We start from the raw sequence: 19,498 nt of genomic DNA, 5'->3' as shown, positions 1-19,498 counted from the left end.
TGTGGGGATACGCACCTGACATCCCAGATTCTGCAGGAAGCATAAATAGGAGGATAAAGGTCCGGGGTGGCCTGGGCAAAAAGCAAGACTCTATGTCAAAAATTACCCAAACAAAAGGGCTATCGACATGGTTCAAGTTGTTTAGCACTTGCTTAGCAAGCATGAAACCCTGAGTTCAAACATCAGTGCCACCAAAAAGAAAGAAATAGAAATATATAACCTTGTTTAGATAAATATCTCAATATTTTGCAAGCATGAAAATCCAGTGGATTCTAAAATTATTGGATGAAAGTATGATAACAAAGAATATACACACAGTATCAAAATATCTGTACAGGGATACTTATTAGTGAAAGGAAAACAATAACTTTATGAAGGAAGAATTTGGCAGGCACCAACTTAAACAAATCATCAGAGTTATCCACACAGAAATAAGACACTTTGACATGTTCTTCTGAAATGTGCTGAAAATGGCACAGCACGGCATCATGGCTTTGGGCATTCTTGTCCCAAAATAATGAGAAAGCAAACAATAAACAAAACAATAGAGACTGAGGTACAGCCTGTGAAATAACTGACAAGCATTCCTTCAAACAGTCAAACTTGTGAAAGGCAAAAGATCAAAAAAGTGTCATAAATTGGAAGAGATGACCACTAATTGCAAAGGGAAATTCTGGATTGAATCTATATCATAAAAAGGCCATTAATGGGCCAAATCATGAAATTTTAATAAGGATTGAATGCTATGCCAAGGTTAGTTTTCGGGTTTTTGTATGGTTATTTAATATTTAAGATTAAGGTAGTCTGAGTCAAAGTGACACAGGAAAACTAAAGTACTTTTCAAAGTTCAGAGCTCTAAAATAATTTCAAAACAAAAATTAAAGGAAGAAAAACTAAATTAATAGATTCTAAAACAACACAGGTGAAGAAGGAACTATAGAAAAACGTTTACTACAATGATATTTAAAATAATAAAATATTGGAGGTAGCATTTACATAAAAATAGAGAATGAATGTAGCCATATTCATAGTTCATATTTTCCTCAATTAAGTTTATTTTTAACACAAATTTTTTGTTTGTATTATATATTAAGAGAAAAATAATATCATAGTTTAGTAGATGATTTTAAATAACATACAACTATGTATATTTATAGATACAAAAGCCATCTGACGTATTCCAACAAATTGTGTGGCTGTCTCTGAGTGCTTGACTTGTGGTTAGTATTTTTTTCTTTATTTTTTCGTTTGTTCATTTATGATTTCCCAAGTTGGGCATGAATTACTTTCATAACAAGCAGAGACTAATAAGCCATGAATTTCTCCATGGGCATTCACCCTAGTGCGCTCAGCTTTGCTGAGGAAGAACGAAACTTTAACAAAGACAAGTCAATATGAGAAAATGAGCTCTAATCATATTTAGATGAAGTGGATTACATATTATGATCCATTACAGAAGAAACACATGGCTCCATCTTTAGAGAAAGGCCTTTCTTTTAAACACCTTCTAAACTCTTACACATCTGTAAGTGTTTCTGGGAAGCAGTGGAAGCCCAGCTCAATAAAGCAAAGATAGCTATGTTTGGCAAATAAATTTGCTGTGTATTCTGAAGCATATTTTTGTCACTGACTTCTCTTCATACTGATTCCCTTTAAAGGACATTTGTACTTTCTATAGATTCCTGCTGTCTGTGATGGAATCCCACAAATATGGGCTTCTTCTGCTGTTTTAGCCAAGAATGAAAACATGGAGTGTGTAGTGTCAGTTTTTTGATAGTATCATTTATTGTGCAATTGATTCTTCAATTTTTTTTTCTTAGAAACTCCATGTAACAACCCTACACAGTTTATTAAAAAGCAAGTTTTAAAAATTGAAAACTTGGTTCTAGAAATTGTCTTCAAATTTGCAGTAGAATTTTTGCTAGTGTTGAGATCTGGAAAGGGCCTGAAGCTGGAGTTTTGGAACCCAGTCTCAAACTCCTTGGATTCTACATGCCAGGTCTGGCAACATCCCCTATACACCACATAAAAAAGGCATGGTGAAGGCAGATTTATTTCATGGCTCAGGACCTGCTGTGGGAAGAGGCAGAAGTAAGCACTCAGCCCATCTTCAGCCATTCAGACATGAGTTACAGGTTTAATTATACAAAGAACTGAGGGCAAAGGACACAGGTATGTATGGCTAAACAGTTCCAGTCACAAGTCCTTGCTCAGGAAAGGTTCCTGAGTTGTTACCTGGAGGGTGGTCCATCCTAAGAAGGTTCTACTGTTAGGTGTAATTTCAGTCCCTGTCATGGGGATGTTATCAGTACTGTCTTTCCTAGAATCCAAAGTGACTGCAAGGTGACTGCAAAGAGAATGTCTTAGAGCAAAGACAAACACAAAATGGAGGACAGATGCCATGTTTTTTTCCTGCTTTTAATTAATTCATGGGCTTGAGCAAGGAGTCCTTGCTTTTCAACAAAACTAGTTTAAACACTTCTTACAGTCTCGGAGGACTACAGACCACATTGAGCCCTGTATCTAGGATTTCCGGGCCCTTCTATCAGAGGCAGAATTCAGAAATGAGACAAAATAAAGAATTGGGAGAAAGTTATATTTCAGAGCAAAAGTACATTCCACAAAGGAGTAGAGTATGGACTTCCCGATAGTCACATGGTCCTGTATTTTGGATAGCTTGTTTTATGGATAAACTTTAAGGGAAGGGATGATTATTCATGGGTTAAGGCAGAGAAAGGTAGGGCACTTCAGAATGGAGTTACTTTCTTTTTTTGTCCATATATTGACTTTTTGGATGTGTCATGACATCAGATGTATGATAGGAATAACCAAATTTGAAACACTGATGATATCATTATAAAGGCTTGGGCTGTATTGGTCCCAGTGGATTTGGGGTGGTCTTGTTTCTACTGTTTGAGCAGTTGCAGGATGTCCTGCTATAACACAGCTCTGTGGTTGCACCAGCCTGTACTCACCATGCAGTTCACTTTTTTAATACCTGTCTACCTTAGAATGCTCCCAATGACATCTTTTTAGACATTTCACAATGGTATTTTACATTTATTTATTACAGAGGTTTTTGCAATGAGGATTCTGATGTATGGATTCACTTTTGTCCACAGTTTAAAAATGTCCTAATCCCATTTTACAAATACTTTTTAAATTTTCTCATAAATTATGATGTATAAATATTAAAGCTGGCCAAAAAATTAATATGGTATAGTTTTGATCTCATTTTTATACCTTCTGGCAATAATAAAGAAGGTAGAAACCATTTTGTTGGCATCAGCTAAAGTCAAGGAAAGAAGTATTTGTTCTGGTAGCTGCAGTTTTGATATCTAAAGTAGTGAATTTGGAAAAATATCTGTAAATTAATATGATTTCTGAGCAATATTTCTGAGTTTTCTAAGAACAGATGTGCATGGAGGATATTAAACCGAGGTTGGTCGTGTTTAATATCCTCACGTATGTATATTAATACATATTTTAATTAATTCTTTTTTTGACATTCTTTCCAGCTGTGAAATGCAGAAAAATGTCACGTTTTAAAATATTTCACAACTGAGTTGATTTTACTCAAATGTTCTGGTCAGTTACAAGTGAAAATAAGATTTTTTGTTTCTGAAAAATATTGGAAAATATATAAATAACAAACATAATTTGGTGTTTTGATAGCTTGAAGAAGCTTTGAAAGACTGAATAACTAAGAAGGCAAAAAAACATTTTGGACATGGACTGGTAACTTTCTAAAGATACTGAAATTAAAAAAATTAATTTTGCAGTTCCTTCAGGGTCAACTGATCCAAAATTAAGCTTCAGTATCCTACATAGTTGCTAGGCAACTTACAAGTAGCTGTGTTCGTAATTTTAGGCTTTCGTAACTAATTTATGATGAACAGAATTCTCTGTTGGTACATAGAAACCAAAGGCTTTTGTTAAGGAGGAAGCCACAAAATTGAACAGTGAGCCTAAAATTAAATATTACTCTAGACACAAGTCTGCGAAAGGTGACATTTGTTATGCATGAGTGACCTCTGAAGAAATTAAATTTAGGTGGGGAATGAAAGTCATTTTAGGAAATTAATATTAATATATTAATACATATTTTAAATTATTTGTTTCTATTGGAATGAAATGTTGATGATATCCTTATATCATTGTTTTCCAATAACCTTGTTCCTCTTCCCTGCTGTAAATCTGATACTTGTCCTCGAAGCAAAAGTTTCACTATTTTGCTTTCAATTACACCTGCAAATAAAGAATCTTTCTTCCCACTCCTGGTCATTTCATCCTATAAACAAGTTCAATTAGTGTAACATAGGCTTGCTTCATTTCCTTCACCTTATAAAAAGATCTGCCTGGTACAGAGTTTCCTGCAATTGAACAGGTAAACTTCTCATTCAGAAGTTTGGCAGTGGTTAGGCCCATTTGCCTGTATGTATGTGCACCCAATTATTTGGCTTTGCTATTTATCTTAGTTTTGTTTTTCAGCCTCTTCAAATCCAGGAAGCAGAGAAGGGTGTTATTTTGGAGATTCCACATAGCAACTTGTAATAGGTTTTGTACTAAATATTGTGAACATAAACCTAAGAATGACACAAAGTGCTAACAAAATAATAAAGCCAACATAATATAAACAGATGATTGAACAGTTACACATTAAATACAGCACTGTAAAGAGGAAGCAAGATGTGCAACAGAAAAATGAATAAGAAGGACCAAACTCAGTTCCCCCAAATTTACTGCTATGCTTAATCTCATAGAATGCAAATCGATAACACAGGTAAAGTTGGGAATCAGGAAGAGAATTGTTAAGGGATGGAAAAACAGCATTTCCATAAGAAGAAACACAGTACATTAGTCAGCTTTCTGACACTATGACAAATACCTGAGACAATCAACTTACACAGAGAAAATATTTATTCTGGCTTACAGATTCAGAGGTTCCAACCTATGATTGGTCCTTTTGCTTTTGAGCTGATAATGAGGCAGCATATTATTGCAGGAGGGTACGATGGAGCAAAACCCAATCACCTCATGACCAGGATACAAAAAAGAAGAAGAGGAATTATCCATTTTGAGTATACTCCTCTCTCACTGAGCCAAAGACCTGCCACTGAACCCCACCTCTGAAGTTGTTACCACTTCCACTACTCCACTTTCTGCCTCTTTACTTTTGTCTACTCTGGATATTCCATGTAAATTATACCAAATAATATGTGGTCTTTTTTGTCTGACTTAGCACAATGCTTTTGAGGCCCATCCAGGTGCTCATACATAGCAGTAATTTATTATTTTTTATTGCTGAATAATTGTTCCTTGTATGGATATATCACAATTTGTACACCTATTCATTAACAGAAGGACAGTTGAGTTGTTTCAATTTTAGCCAAAGTAAATAATACTGTCATGAGCATACCAAGTAATAAGCCATATAAGTTGAACATATATCTAATTTAAGCAATACTTTTCTCATGTAAATATGAGAATACTATTTCTATAGTCTATATATACAATTTTTAAGAACATAAAGAAACTAATATTCCTTAAAAAAAAAAAAGTAAACTAAATAGAGCTGTGAAAGGTTAGGAGGTGCAACTCAGTGGTAGAGCTTGCCTGACATGCATAAGATTCTGGGTTCAATCCCCAGCTCTGCAAAAACAACCAAATGAATAACAAGAAAAAACTAAACAGAGCTTTCTGGATTTTTCTTCTGATAGAACCCAACAAATAACTCAAGATTAGTTAATACTTAAGAAAAAAAATCAATGCCCAAACACCAAATCTGGTACAACAATAAGCAAAGCCCAAATTTGGTGTAATATAATAACTTGCTTATTATGTTACAAATAATGTTGGGAAAAAATGTTCCTCTGTTTTCTGACATTATTTAACTTGGAGTCTTGAGAAGAGGAAACTGATTTTAAAAAATAAGAGTAGGAATAAAATATAAAGCATTTTTCTGAATCTGCTTCACAATATGCATTGGAGTGAGTAGGAGAATGGAGCGAGGGCACCTACAACAATACAAAATTCCACATGTGCTCTTTTGAAGTGTTGGCTATCAATTCCTTTCATAAGCAGTTTGCTGAGACCCCAGCTTCAATCCCTTCTTTTACTAGGTTCCCATCCTCCAGTGCTCCTATGCATACACCATAAGTAACCCCTTCTTTTGGTCTGCCACATTTTGGACCAGGTACCAGACAACTAGGGACAGATCCTATGGACTAAAGCCCATGAAGTCATTGCTGTCAGCCCTCCTGCAGGGAGCCTGGTATGGCTTCCCACATACTAGCTGCCTCCTCCAAGTTGTTCCTGCTGCTGCTGCTGCTGTTTTTTCTATCCAATTGTCAGTGTGTGGTGTCCTGCCACCAACAGAATCTTTAAGTCTTACAGAACACCTAGTGAAATGAACAGCATGTCAGGGCCATGAAAGTTGAGCATGAATGTTTGCTTTGACAGATGGCTTCTGATTTATGAGTCCAGATCAGGCCAGAGCAGCTTGGAATGGAGCTGCTGCCTGGAGGTAAGCTTGCCCATTGCTGGTGTTGCCTGTGGCCCTGCTTGCTGGTGACTGCCACTTATCTTCATACTCAAATTCCCATGGTATCTGAATAGTCGATGTGAACAGGGCTAATTGCCTACATTTTGGAGGGGTGGATCTTACTCCCAGTCCCTTTCTCCCCATCTTAGGTCACTTGGAGTCTATACTAGTGAGTTATGTTTTCTGGTAAGGGGAACCCATGTGTTTCTAGTCACAGATGCTGTCTGGTGGAGACCTACACCATGAGTCTGTCTTCTTTGGTATTGGGGTTTCTTATTATTTGAGGCAGAACTACAGTTTGTGATAGAAAGTGTTGGTTTGACACCTCCATGGTAGAGAAGCAGCACTCTATTCTTGTCATGGTTTTCAGATATGAGCAGAAGTCTAACCTACTTTTCTTGCTTCTGGATACCTTGCTGTTCTTCCTAGTGAAGTTTGCAATCTTCAGACCTGCAAGGATGTCATAGATACCATTCAGTGGCCCACTGCATAATTTGAATGGGAGAAGGGAATAAATACCTTCTTCCTGAATCCCCAGAATGCCAGCTTATGTGACCTAAGTGCTCACACAATGTCAAACTCTAAGCCAATGAACGTGGGTACCAAATGCATCCCAACACGCAAAGGCAAATCCTTCATGCTAAGGGGCTGGCCAATTGCCTTGTCCCAGAAGGAGACAATGAAAACTATACTGAATGTGAATCGCAACCCCTCAGCTAGTCTAAAAGGACTACAAATGAGAGCTGACCATCTAAGAGCTTTGCCACTTACCACCCAGAATGCCTGATGGATGACTGATCTGAAGCTGAATCAGAAGCTGAAATTTTACTTCAGAAGAAATACTTTAATCTCTCCCATCCAAACAGTGCCAAAGCCTCTTGCCTTACAAAAGATGAACTTGTTCCCCAGTCCCTTAGATATTTACACAGGTATCCAACATTCATGAACAGTTAGTTGACCTGGTCTCTTATGTACAGGCTATCTGTGTCTGGTAGATCTCCCAGCAGCCTGGTTCATGTACCACACTTTTATCAAATGACATCTGTCCTGTCCCAGAAGTGGAAAATACTGCAAAACTAAAACCTATTCCAAACTGCCACCTCCTGCACCTTTGGTGCCCCCCACACATTGCTCTGATGTTTCCTCAATATGTAGCATGCACTTACTAACGGAGGCCTCCATATTCAAAAGTGGAATGTGGTGAGGTCTAGTTTTATCAGTAGTGTGGTGATATTGTAGAGGATAACAGTTGGTTTGAGCTACAGGTCCTGAGTTAAGTATTATTATTATAATAGCTATTATTACTATATGGATGCTATTAAGCAACAAAAGAAATACTGCTCTCCTTCAGTACTTCCTTTACTAATTCCCAATTACCCAAAGAACAATAAGGGGATACATTTCCTATTAAAGATAATCCCATGGGATTAGGTTGTGGCACAACAAACAAAAGCACTCATCCTGACCCCTTGCCCTTCTACCACTCCCAAAACACATACCACATTTGCATTTAGGCCTCTCTTGACCTTGACCTTACCATTTATACAAATCTTAACCATTTGTCTCTAACTGTGGATTATTGTCAGATGTTCTGCATTCATATGTCCAGTATTGGAAACCCCTACTATTTGGGGGTTGATGAACCTGTCACAGGGACCAACTTAGTAATTTAGCAATTGAGAATCATACATACATGTGAAGACAGCACCAAGAACTGTTTTAAGTGGGGGGTGGGGGGAAATGGAAATATAATGGAGCAGGTGAACTTGTTCAAGGTACCGTGTACACATTGTGGAATTATCACAATGAATCCCTTAATATATGCTAATTCTAATTCAAAACTAAAATTATATATATGCATAGATATATAGAAAAAAGAATCATTGATGTTAACCTACAAATATTCAAGTGTCTCATATTTCTGAAGTATAACAAATGTCAAACCCACTTAATTAAGGCCTAAGAATTTTGACAATTGACTACCACTATTACCTATACAGCCAGGTACTTATACCATCACCATAACAAACATAGCCCACACAAATTTAGCATGCTCCATAATTTAAGCAAAATAGCATTCAAAGTCCCTAACATGACTGACTTATTCTCCTGGTTAACATCCCCCCACCAAAAAATATAGGAGCCTGCCTTCAGTGACCCCCTCATGCATCTACTTGGTTTCTTTCGTTTACTCTCATTTTCTCTACTTTTTTACAGCACCTCACTGAAGTCTCCTTGAAGACTCCTCTAGTCTTCAGGCCACTCTAATACCCCAAATAACTGAGCTCAAAACTGATACCAGGACATCAAGAGGTCAATTTTAATACAATATTTCACAAGCGCTGTCTTTACCCTGTCTTAAAGTCTTGGCTGAAAACTTGCAATTATACCTTACAAGCCCTTTGTTAAACACCCTTCTTCACACATACCTGCATTTACTTCCCTGCCAGGCTCCCACATGTAAGGGAACTGTGATTGTACACTCCAGCTGCATCTCCTACCTATTTGGGTCCCACTGTCTGGGGCCAGGCAGCAAACTAGTAAAGCCCACGAAATTATTCAAGTCGCTGATCCTGGGAAAGCTGGCTCCGCCTGCCCTGCCTGCCACCTGCAGCAGTCATGTGCAGCTCCGGCAAGCTGATCCCCATCCCTGCGCGCAGCCCTCCCCCGCCCCATACCCATAGCCTGCCTGGCAGCTTTTCTCCTTTGGAGCTGGAAACAACAAAGAGTTCCTCCTTTTCATCTGTTTGTGTCAGTGTGTTGTGTCCTGTCATCAAAAGAATCTTTAAACCTTATAAAACACCTATTTCATGAGGCTTTTACACTCAACTCTCCTGAGAATATTAAAGTGATGTTTCTTTTCATCTCTGAACTCACACTGATTGCAGACATTCTCTGTGTTTTAATAAGAAGTTACTAGCACAATGCCTGGGCTCAGAATACTGTAGGCCTTTAATACATATGAATTTCCTCTTTATGTGAAATCCTTTCCACTACAGCCTAGTTATTAGATTTACACATTTATTCTAAAGAAGAAAGGGGGGGAAAGAAAAGATAAGGATTTATCATTCTACATTCTTTGAGAAATTTAATTCCACAATAGCTCAACACTAGAAATACAAAAAAAAAAAAAGTGGATGATGCAAATGTAGAAGAAATGAAAGTAAAAAGAATCCGTTATTGTCCTTGCAATGTTTCTCTTTGAGATCTGTTCTTTTCCTGCTTGCTGTGATATTCAGAATCTTTCATCTGTGGGATAATAAATTGATAGCATATTAATAGAAAAAGTAATTGTTGGTTTTTTTTCACTTCAAAACTATGAATAATGCTTTTCTTATGCAGAAACCGGAGATGTCTAGTTTCTAATCTTTTCTACAAATATAAGTAGACTTGCCTAGAAGTGTTCAGATATTACTGCACTTTAGTTACTTATGCTGTGAGTATGAGAGTGTGTGTGTGTATGCGTGCACGCACACACCTGTACTAAAGTGAAGCTTACCCATTGGGAATTTTGGAAACCTCCTCAGGACACCTTTGTGCTGCATGTGACTACACTGTGTCCAAGGAGACCCACCTTACTAAAGGTCCACTTGAAAGACTTTGCCTTGAAATCTGTCAGGAAAAGTAGCCTGATTTCAAATGCAACTTTTACTTTAATTACTAAGCATTTTCCTCTCCTGGCTGAGTCACTAATGGTGAATTACGTTAATAATAAACAATTAACTAGGCTGTGTAGTTATCAGGGTCTTTGAAATGAAGGAAGATGCTGCCTTTCTGTATTTATCCAAACTATGAAAATCATCAGTGCTTTCCCAGTACGCTGAGAACACAGGCAACTGTGCTGCTTTCCATTTATTATCAAATCCTATCAGTCTTTCTCATGAGGGGGAAAGTAGGCCTTAATGAAAAGCTGTCCCTGCTTGTGGTGCAACTCTGGTGAGCCAGGGTGTCCCTTGCCTTCCCTACAGTATGGAGAGCAGTCCTGACTTTCATTTAGGCAGATCGTACCTCATTATACTCTTATCAAAGAATCCCAACAAAAACATTGTCAGCAATCCTAAATGAATTTCTAAAGTACTTCCTTCAGAGGCAAAGAACATTGAATCTTTTGGGCACTAGCTAGAAAACATTGATTTAGTATTCACAATTTGCAATTAAATTTTAATGATATTAATATCAGAATCACATGGATGCCCTGTGCTCGTTCCCCAAATGCTGCTTATTTCTATTAATGAGCTAGACCATGATGTTAGAACAATAGATTATGTTATTTGAAGATTGATTGTTTTTTAAAAGGCTAAAATATTTACTCATATACTTTTTCACTTTACTAATGGTTCTTTTGGCAAAATCACAGTTGACAATATATTTATTAGTGTGTTCCTGGGGTTTATATTCTGAATTTATAAAATTAATACTTCCTGTAAAAGAAGTATCCATGATTGCTTGGTGGGAGCAGTTTGCTTTGTCCCTTCTTGTTATTTGAAAAGGTAAAGCATCAAGTACAGATATGCAATATAACAAATATTTCAGAATTATTATCAAATCAATGACAATGCACACATCCATTTGAATTTTGCTCTGTTATCTAGTATATGTCATATAGGAAAGAAAAAATCTAATATATAAGCAAGGTCTTTTCAAACTGAAGTACTGAATTCACATGGAATAAACTAACTGGATTGTATCCAGTGACATTAGTATTATTATAATAAATAAGAAAATACAACTCTACAACATTTCTTAAAATTATGAAATGATTTTTCACTGAGATAAGATGGTTTTTATATATTGTCTTTTGAAAATATGTCACTTCTTGGATATATAGCTACATAATTTGCAGATGTAATTAACAATTTTAGCTATATTTTTGGCTTGGCCACCATGCCAGGAAGTGTCAGAATGATTTTTAAAGTAGAGTTTACTTTTAAATAGAATTGATACCATTTGCCAAGCATAAATGCCAAGCGTTACTAAGTGAAAGCATTGTGAAGGTGATCTGGCATGAAAATCTATTCTTTTAAAAGAAAAGTAAAGATGAAACTTAAACATGTTGATAGTAACTATATACATTTACATTTTTATTTATATATTGTATATCTTTTAAATATATATATTTAATCATTTAAATATGTTAAATATGTTACTATTTCTGCATTTGATTTTAGAAAATACATCCATTGTAACTTAGTTACAAAAATACCAGACTGTATTATCATCATCAAAAATAACTAGTTGTTATTGGAAACAACTAGTTTCTCTCCTTCTTTCCCCCTTCCCTCCCACCCTTTCTTTCCTTCCTTCCTTCCTTGCCTTCCTTCTTTCCTTCCTTCCTTCCTTCTTCCTCCTCCTCCCCCATTCTTCCCTCCTTCTCTTACTTCCTTTCTTCACTTTTTCTTTCTCTCTCTCTCTTTTTTTTTGGGGGGGGACAGGTTCTTGCTATGTTGCCCAGGGTGGTGTTGAACTTATGATCTTCCTGCTTTAGCCTCCCAAGTAGGTAGGATTATAGCTGTATGCTGCAATCCATACAATCCATGTATTTCTTTTAATCAAAAATAGGTTACACAGAAACAGTGAGTTAAGAGAATTTAAGCAAATTTCCAAGGTTATAGAAAGAACAGTTTTGAGCTGACAAAGATGGGTCTGTCCTAAGTTTGTTCTCTACCCACTGACATTACTAGAATAATGGAAGTCAAAGTTCTCTTTTGGCTGATATTAAAACATTTAGTGAATGTCTATAAAGCTACATATCTCCCTACTTCAAGGAGAAGAACAAGCAAGCATATGGCTAAACCTGGATGGAAAAGGAAGACTTATTCTTTACACAAGGAATATTATTTGTAAGAAGCTTTTAAAGTGTAAATTTTACACAAACTTAGCCACCTGTATATATTCTGGTATATAAAATCCATGTAAAATAGAGCTCTAAGTCAAGTACTTGTCATCAATATATTTCCACATATTAGCATTATATAGGGAAGAGAATCTTGGTTAAATCAATTCTTTACAGAAACAAAACAAAAAAATGTGGCATTTAAAATGTTTTACTCTGTACTAGGACCTTTTGTTTCCACAAATTTCTATCATTTTAATGCACACATCACATCACAAAACACATTGCATTGCTCACAAAAGTAGACTCTGTTTCTCTATAATGTCAAGAAGAAATTTAAGTCAGAAAGTAACTCACTGCAACCTGTTAGTGATGAAAGTGCTCCACTTCTTGAAAAGAGTTTTTCTTCATACATCTCCTGCCCACTGCTAGGACGCAAAAGCAGTCCATAGGGGATGTCAACAGATTTGACATGTGAGACGCAAACGTTTGTGAAGAATCTACATAACTAACCTTATGGAGTAAACTGAAAATTCTTTGTTTCTGCCCACTTTGTGGGAGTAACAACTGCCTAATCAAATCACTTGCTTAGATTGACCCAGTCAGAGTGGCGAAGTGGTGTGGTGTGGTGTGGTGTGGTGGGTTTGATGTGCTGTGGTGTGGCATGCGTGTGTGGGGGGTGGGTGTGTTTATGGGAAGTGAAGTTGAAGTGCAGTTGCTCATCACATGTTTGTTCTTTTTTAATAGCATTAGGAAGCAACCGGGTATTTCTAATCCTCTGGATTCGTGTGTTTATATAACACTCATGGGCATAAAATATGAGTGGAAGATATCAGAAAAATTCCAAAGAAAGATTCCATGTGAACCCTCTGGGGCAACATGGTCCAGGTCCTTCCCACGGTCTCTCTTCTTGTCCCTACATGCTTCTGTAAGCACACAGAAAGCCATTATTCTGAATAATTCTCCAAATTTCATCATGGGTCTTTCTTCAGAGAATGGGGATCTGCATGCTTGTGGGGTATCAAGAGTTCACTGGCTGTCATTTCCACTGGGAAAGCACTGCTGTCTTTCCTCAGAGGATGCTGAGCTGAAAGCATGGCCATGTGTGGCACACTTCCTTATCCTACTGCCATTTGGTGCATCACTTTTTAGATGATAAAAGACCAGAAAGGAAAGGTTAGCTGCCATGTGTGACCTCTTTTTTCCCTTTGCAATGCATCCAGAAAGAAATTTACTGGGGCAAATAGTGAGCAAAAAGAGCAACACTGGAGGTATTACAATTTCTGACTTCAAACTATACTATAGAGCCATAGCAATGAAAACAGCAGGGTACTGGCACGAAAACAGACATGAAGACTGTTAGGACTCAACTGACATAATTTATGCCATCTGCTTGACCCTAAAGTTCCTTGGCTCCAGTAGAGAGGCCCACCCCCTGAAAAGGAAACATTCTATGTACCTGTGCCAGAACACAAGACATAGTTCCATGACTGCCTTAGCAATGGACAAGCCACAATGAAAAAATTTCCCTCACGTTTTATCAGGTCCTTCCTCTCTTATTAACACCCCAGTCTGTAAGTAGCAGTGGTCTCTAGCATCTGCTGGACCACCCTTGGCAGGTTGCTTCATCTGAATAAACCTGTGCTGACATTGAGCCATCTCCTCGGTATCCCTCTGTGCCTTTTCAGTCTAACAAAGACCACTGGAACATAATAGATGACCCAGATATGAATTCATGCAGCTATGTCCAGCTGGTTTTTGACAAAGGTGCCCAAAACATACAATGGAGAAAAGACAGCCTTTTCAACAAATGTTGCTGGAAAAACTGGATATCTGAATGCAGAAGAGTGTAACTAGATCCGTATCTTTCACCCTATACAAATATCAACTCAAACTGGATTAAGCACCTTAATATAAAACCTGAAATTTTGAAACCAGTGCCAGAAAGAGTGACGAATACACTGAAACTTATAGGCAAAAAGGAATAATTTCCAAAATAGAACTCAATGGCTCAGCAACTAAGAGAAAGGATTGACAAATGGGTCTATATGCAGCTAAAAAGCTTCTACACAACAAAAGAAATGATCACTAGATTAAGGAGGCAGCCCACAGAATGGGAGAAAATCTTTGTCAGCTATATAGCAAGCAAGAAATTGATAACCAGAATGTACAGGGAGCTCAAAACACTAAACTTCCAAGAAACCAATGACCCAGTGAAGAAATGGGCAAATAAACTGAATAGATTCTTTTCAAAGGAAGAAGTCCAAGCGCTCCAAAAAACACATGAAGAAATGCTCAGCATCCCTGACCATAAAGGAAATGCACATCAAAACCACATCAAGATTCCATCTCACTCCTGTTAGGATGGCTATCACCAAGAACACAGACAACAACAAATGTTGATGTGGAGAAAAAGGAACCCTCAAACACTGCTGGTTAAAATGTAAATTAGTACAACTACTCTGGAAAACAGTATGGAGGCACTTCAAAAAACTAAAAATAGAATGCCATACAATCCAGCAATATTTTTCCTAGGTATATACATGAAAGAATATAAGTCATGTTACCATAAAGGCACCTGCTCACCCATGCTTATTGCATCATTATTCACAATAGTTAAGCTATGGAAACAGCCAAGATGCCCCACTACTATGAATGGATTTAGAAAATGTGGTATTTATATGCAATGGAATTTTTTCAGCTGTGAAGAAGAATGAAATTTTGTCATTTGTAGGTAAATGTATGGAACTTGAGAACATAATCTAGTGAAGTTAGCCAGGTTCAGAAAACCAAAGGCCACAAGTTTTCTCTCATGTATGGAATATAGGCCCAATACAAATACAAGCAGTGTCATATATCCATAAAAAATACATAGTGCATGTATACAAAAGTGGGACTCATAGAGGAGATCAAGAGAGAATGAAAGAAAGGTAGTGTATAATAATGAAATACATCACATCTGTGTAGGAACAATGCACAGGAAACAAGTTGAAAACTGTTAAACACAGGATGGGGGGAAGGGAAAGGAAGTTCAGTGGAGGGGGGTTACATTGACATAAATACAATGTATGTACAGGCAAAAATCCCTCTGACCAATGAACAATAAACAATAAAGGACAAGAATGAAAAATAGGTCACATTAAGAGGAAGGTACTAACGGGAGCAGGAGGGTAAAAGAAAGAAGTAAGTAAAGAAGGTGAATATGGGTGATGTATTTTCTATACAAGAGCGAATATAGAATTTTAAAACCTGTTGATCTCACCATAAGAAGAGAAGGACTAATACAGAAAGGAGAAAAATGAAGGGATGAACCAATTCAGGATACAATACATATATACATGGAAATGTCATAATGAAATTCCCTGCAAAGCTATCTTAAACAAAAATGTATCTTTTCAAAAATAAAGGACAGAAAGGTAAGTCAAATCTTGTCTGAGGTTGGTACCAGTAGAAGGGGGGAGGCTATAAGGAGGATGAATATGGTTAGAAGCTGCATGTACTCCAGAGCTTACATTTGCATGTGCTCAATGCAAATTCACTGTAATTTATAGTAAAAGAGCTCTGTGATTAGTACCAGATGAAAAAGTGCCAAATTGTTTTAGAAATAATTCTTAGGTTCACTGAACTGACAATAAAAATACCATTTTGAACCATCACATAAATCTCTGAGTTTTTAAGATGAAGTTCTGCTTTTTCTATGAATTGTGCATTACCTATAGGTAATGCATGATATGTTATGTTATGCATGTGTTCCTTCTGGACATTTCCACAAGACCTAATCCAAATGAAAGATCATATGGTGTTCAAGGAAAGAAAGTGAATAAGAAATAATCCACTAAATATTTCACAAGAGAAAGAATTTAAGCCCAAAATATATGAGTTATGGGGGAGTTATGTTATATTTTAACTCTGAGCATTTTATTAAGACTTTGAAGTGGTTTTAGTAAATAATCTGTATAAGCATCAGAAATAGGTATAACACATAAATAAATATACCTCTTTTCTTTCTGCAAAAATGATTACAAAATAAAACCAATAATGTCATGGGTTAGTTTTTATTAATCACATAAATGGTTGTATTTTAAAGCGTTATGATGTTCAGTTTAATTTTACTTATTGTAGTATAAATTATTTGGAAGTTCTCATAATTCTGTAAACTATATAGGAAAAATTTAATTATATATATACATATATGTACACTTTGATATATTGCAATTATCCTTTAAATTTCATAACATAGTCAACATTTCTCTGAAAGATTCTTTTCTACATGCTCTTTCTTTCCCCATCCTGTTTTTTGTACTCTTAAAGAAGACATTACATCAATGCACAGGATAAATTGGAGAGAACTATCTCTGATTAACTCATCTATCCTAAATATTCCCTTTTGTCCTTTTCCTTAGTAATTTTTAGAACAATATATTGTTGTTTTCACAAAATTTGGGACATTAGAAAAACTTTCTAGATAGGCTTCATGACTAATAAATGGCCACGTATTTAATTTAGAACAATTTGGAGCACTCTAGTTTGCATCTTAAATGTAGTCTGAAGGCCATTGTTTTATAGGCATGGTCCTCAGCCATTGATGCTACTTGGAGGTGGTGAAACATTAAGAGGTGGGAGGATGTTAGTTCATGGGACCATGCCCTTGAAGGGGACCAAGCCCTTCCTCTTCCTCTCTCTTTGCTTTCTGGCTACCATGCTGAGAAGCTTTGCTCTTCCATGTGTTCCCCACCATGATGTGGTACCTCAAGCCCAAAGGTTACTGGGCCAAGAAACCATGGACTGGAACCTTTGAAACTATGAGCCAAAATAAGCTTTTCCTCTTGTAAGATGGTATCTCAGCCAAGTGCTGGTGGCTCATGCCTGTAATCCTAGCTACTCAGGAGGCAGAGATTGGGAGGATCACAGTTTAAAGTCAGCCCAGACAAATGGTTTTGTGAGACCCTATCTTGAAAAAACCCATTACGAAAAAGGGCTGGTGGAGTGGCTCAAGGTGTAGGCTTTGAGTTCAAGCCCCAGTACCGCAAAAAATACATATATATATCTCAGACATTACATAATAGTGATGCAAAGCTGAATAACACATGAGAAACTAATCAAATAATGATTTCAGTTGATAGATTTGAATGCAGTCCATGTATGGTAAAGGGGCTTGGGCTCTATAAGGTTGTAGTGAGCAGGATTTTCCACCATCAGCTACATGCTGTAGGCTCAAGTTAAATGACAGCACTCAATTCTCATCTCCAAAAGGTTACCTGTCAAATTTCATTAAGGATCATGCCTCTGCTAGGGAATGCCAGAAATGACCTGACTCCTGGATTCCAAAGCACAGAGCACATGCAGAGATAGAAAAGATTGGCTGGATGGAGACCCTGAACTGCAATGGCCAGACTCACGTCTAGAAACATCCTAGGGTCAGGTTGTTTCTTTGTCATGTTCATAGAATGGTACTTGTCACCTGTAACTCAAACTACACAGATCTGAATCCAAAGCTCTGCCAATGCCAGAACACTGATACAATAGGAATTTGAGGCTACATTAGCTATACACATAAGATAGCCCTGTCCTTCAGTAAGCTGACTCATCTATTGTGCCAAAATATTACATAAATATGGGTATTTATTGCAGTTGTTTTAAGACATGAAATTTCAATTCATAAAATCATTGATGGAGTGTTGATAATAATGAAAACAATGCATGTATGAGGGTAGGGATTGTGGAAAACCTTCATACCTTCTGCTCAGTTTTCCAATAAACTTAAAATTGCTTTAAAAATAGTCTATTAAAAAATTTCCTACTAGATTCTTGGAGGTTGTCTTAATGGATGATCTCAAAAAGTCATGATTATTAATGTCTAACCTTGGAAAAGATGTCATTCTCCTCACTGTGTATCCCTAAGATTCATATGTGTGTATGTGTATAGAATACACTTCCCATTGTCATAAAAACTAAAGCACCCCTGGAAAAAGACAAAAAGAGGCAGACTGGTATAACTGTTAAATTAGAAGTATTGGAATAAAGCAGAATAAATAATAAAGTATAATTTGATTCTGGCTGGGCCTTTGACTGAGAATGTAGCCTTGAGTATGTCACTGAGCCTGGGTTAGGCTTCATTGCTACAGATTCCAGAAGTGACGCATACCTCTCAGCTGCAAGGATTAACTGCTATTTATGTGAAATGGCGGTTGTCTGCTACTGCTCCTTTTACTCTTCAATCTTACCTAAAGATTTTTCACATAAGTACTTACAGCCTCCCATTGTACACACCAAGACCAGTAAGGGGTGGCTCATCTTACAAGAACTACTCAAAACTAGCATGCATACTTGTGTCTAGCATACCCATAATGAGACCTGAGGGGAAAGATGAGGGATGCAGATGGGGACTTGGTGTAGAGGTGGGTTTACATTGTAGATGCTTGTGACAATCTAAAAACAAAATCATTAATGCTTCCTGAGTCTGTCCCTGTGTCAGATGCTATAATAAATACAGCACATCTTTTTTTTTTTTTAAATACCCTCAGTTATACTCTGATTGGTTCACTTATTATCTATCATTCCAGTTAGGAAACAATGAGAATTAAAAACTCTCGATGTGATTCACACATGGCAGCCAGTCTTGGGTCCAGGAATGCCTGGTGTCAAAGCAGAATTGATATGCATGGCTTGCAGACAAATTGAGTGGAAAGTTTAAAAAGTGAAGTAATAACGTGAAAGTCATGTTTGAGTTTTTAAAGGCCTAAAATTATGTACAGAAAATCACTACCCTGAAACCAGTAAGATATTAGAAGAAATGTTCAATGAGAAATAAGGTTACATAAGTAGGAAATGAAATAAGATGTGAAAATACTGCTATTTCACACTTAGTTTATTTAACTTTATTATTATAACCAGTAGATAAATATTTCAATCTATATTGAAAGAGTTATACATAATAGTCACTCTGTTTTTATGTCTTTGTACATCAATAAATCTTTTATTTTGTTTTTATTTGAATGAACTGTCAGACTTTCAGCTGTCTACCTTACTTGAGTTTCATCCACTATTTAAAAATTAGACCTGAGCAGGGCGCCAGTGGCTCACACTCGTAATCCTAGCTACCCAGGAGGCAGAGATCAGGA

General features: G+C 36.8%; 1 long non-coding RNA gene across 1 annotated transcript in view; it reads right to left on the bottom strand.

Annotated features, from left to right (window-relative positions):
• Positions 1-9,142, bottom strand: part of LOC141410750 (uncharacterized) — a 64,009-nt gene extending 54,867 nt beyond the window's left edge. Inside the window, exon 1 of the long non-coding RNA XR_012435537.1 lies at positions 8,974-9,142. This is a non-coding gene — a long non-coding RNA (uncharacterized lncRNA). The remainder of the gene's footprint in view (positions 1-8,973) is intronic.
• Positions 9,143-19,498: the final 10,356 nt, after the last annotated feature.

The sequence above is a fragment of the Castor canadensis genome, chromosome 9 (genome assembly GCF_047511655.1).
Source record: "Castor canadensis chromosome 9, mCasCan1.hap1v2, whole genome shotgun sequence".
Taxonomy (NCBI): Eukaryota; Metazoa; Chordata; class Mammalia; order Rodentia; family Castoridae; genus Castor; species Castor canadensis.
Note: the sequence above shows the minus strand (reverse complement) of the source record. Positions and strands in the feature narration are given on the sequence as shown.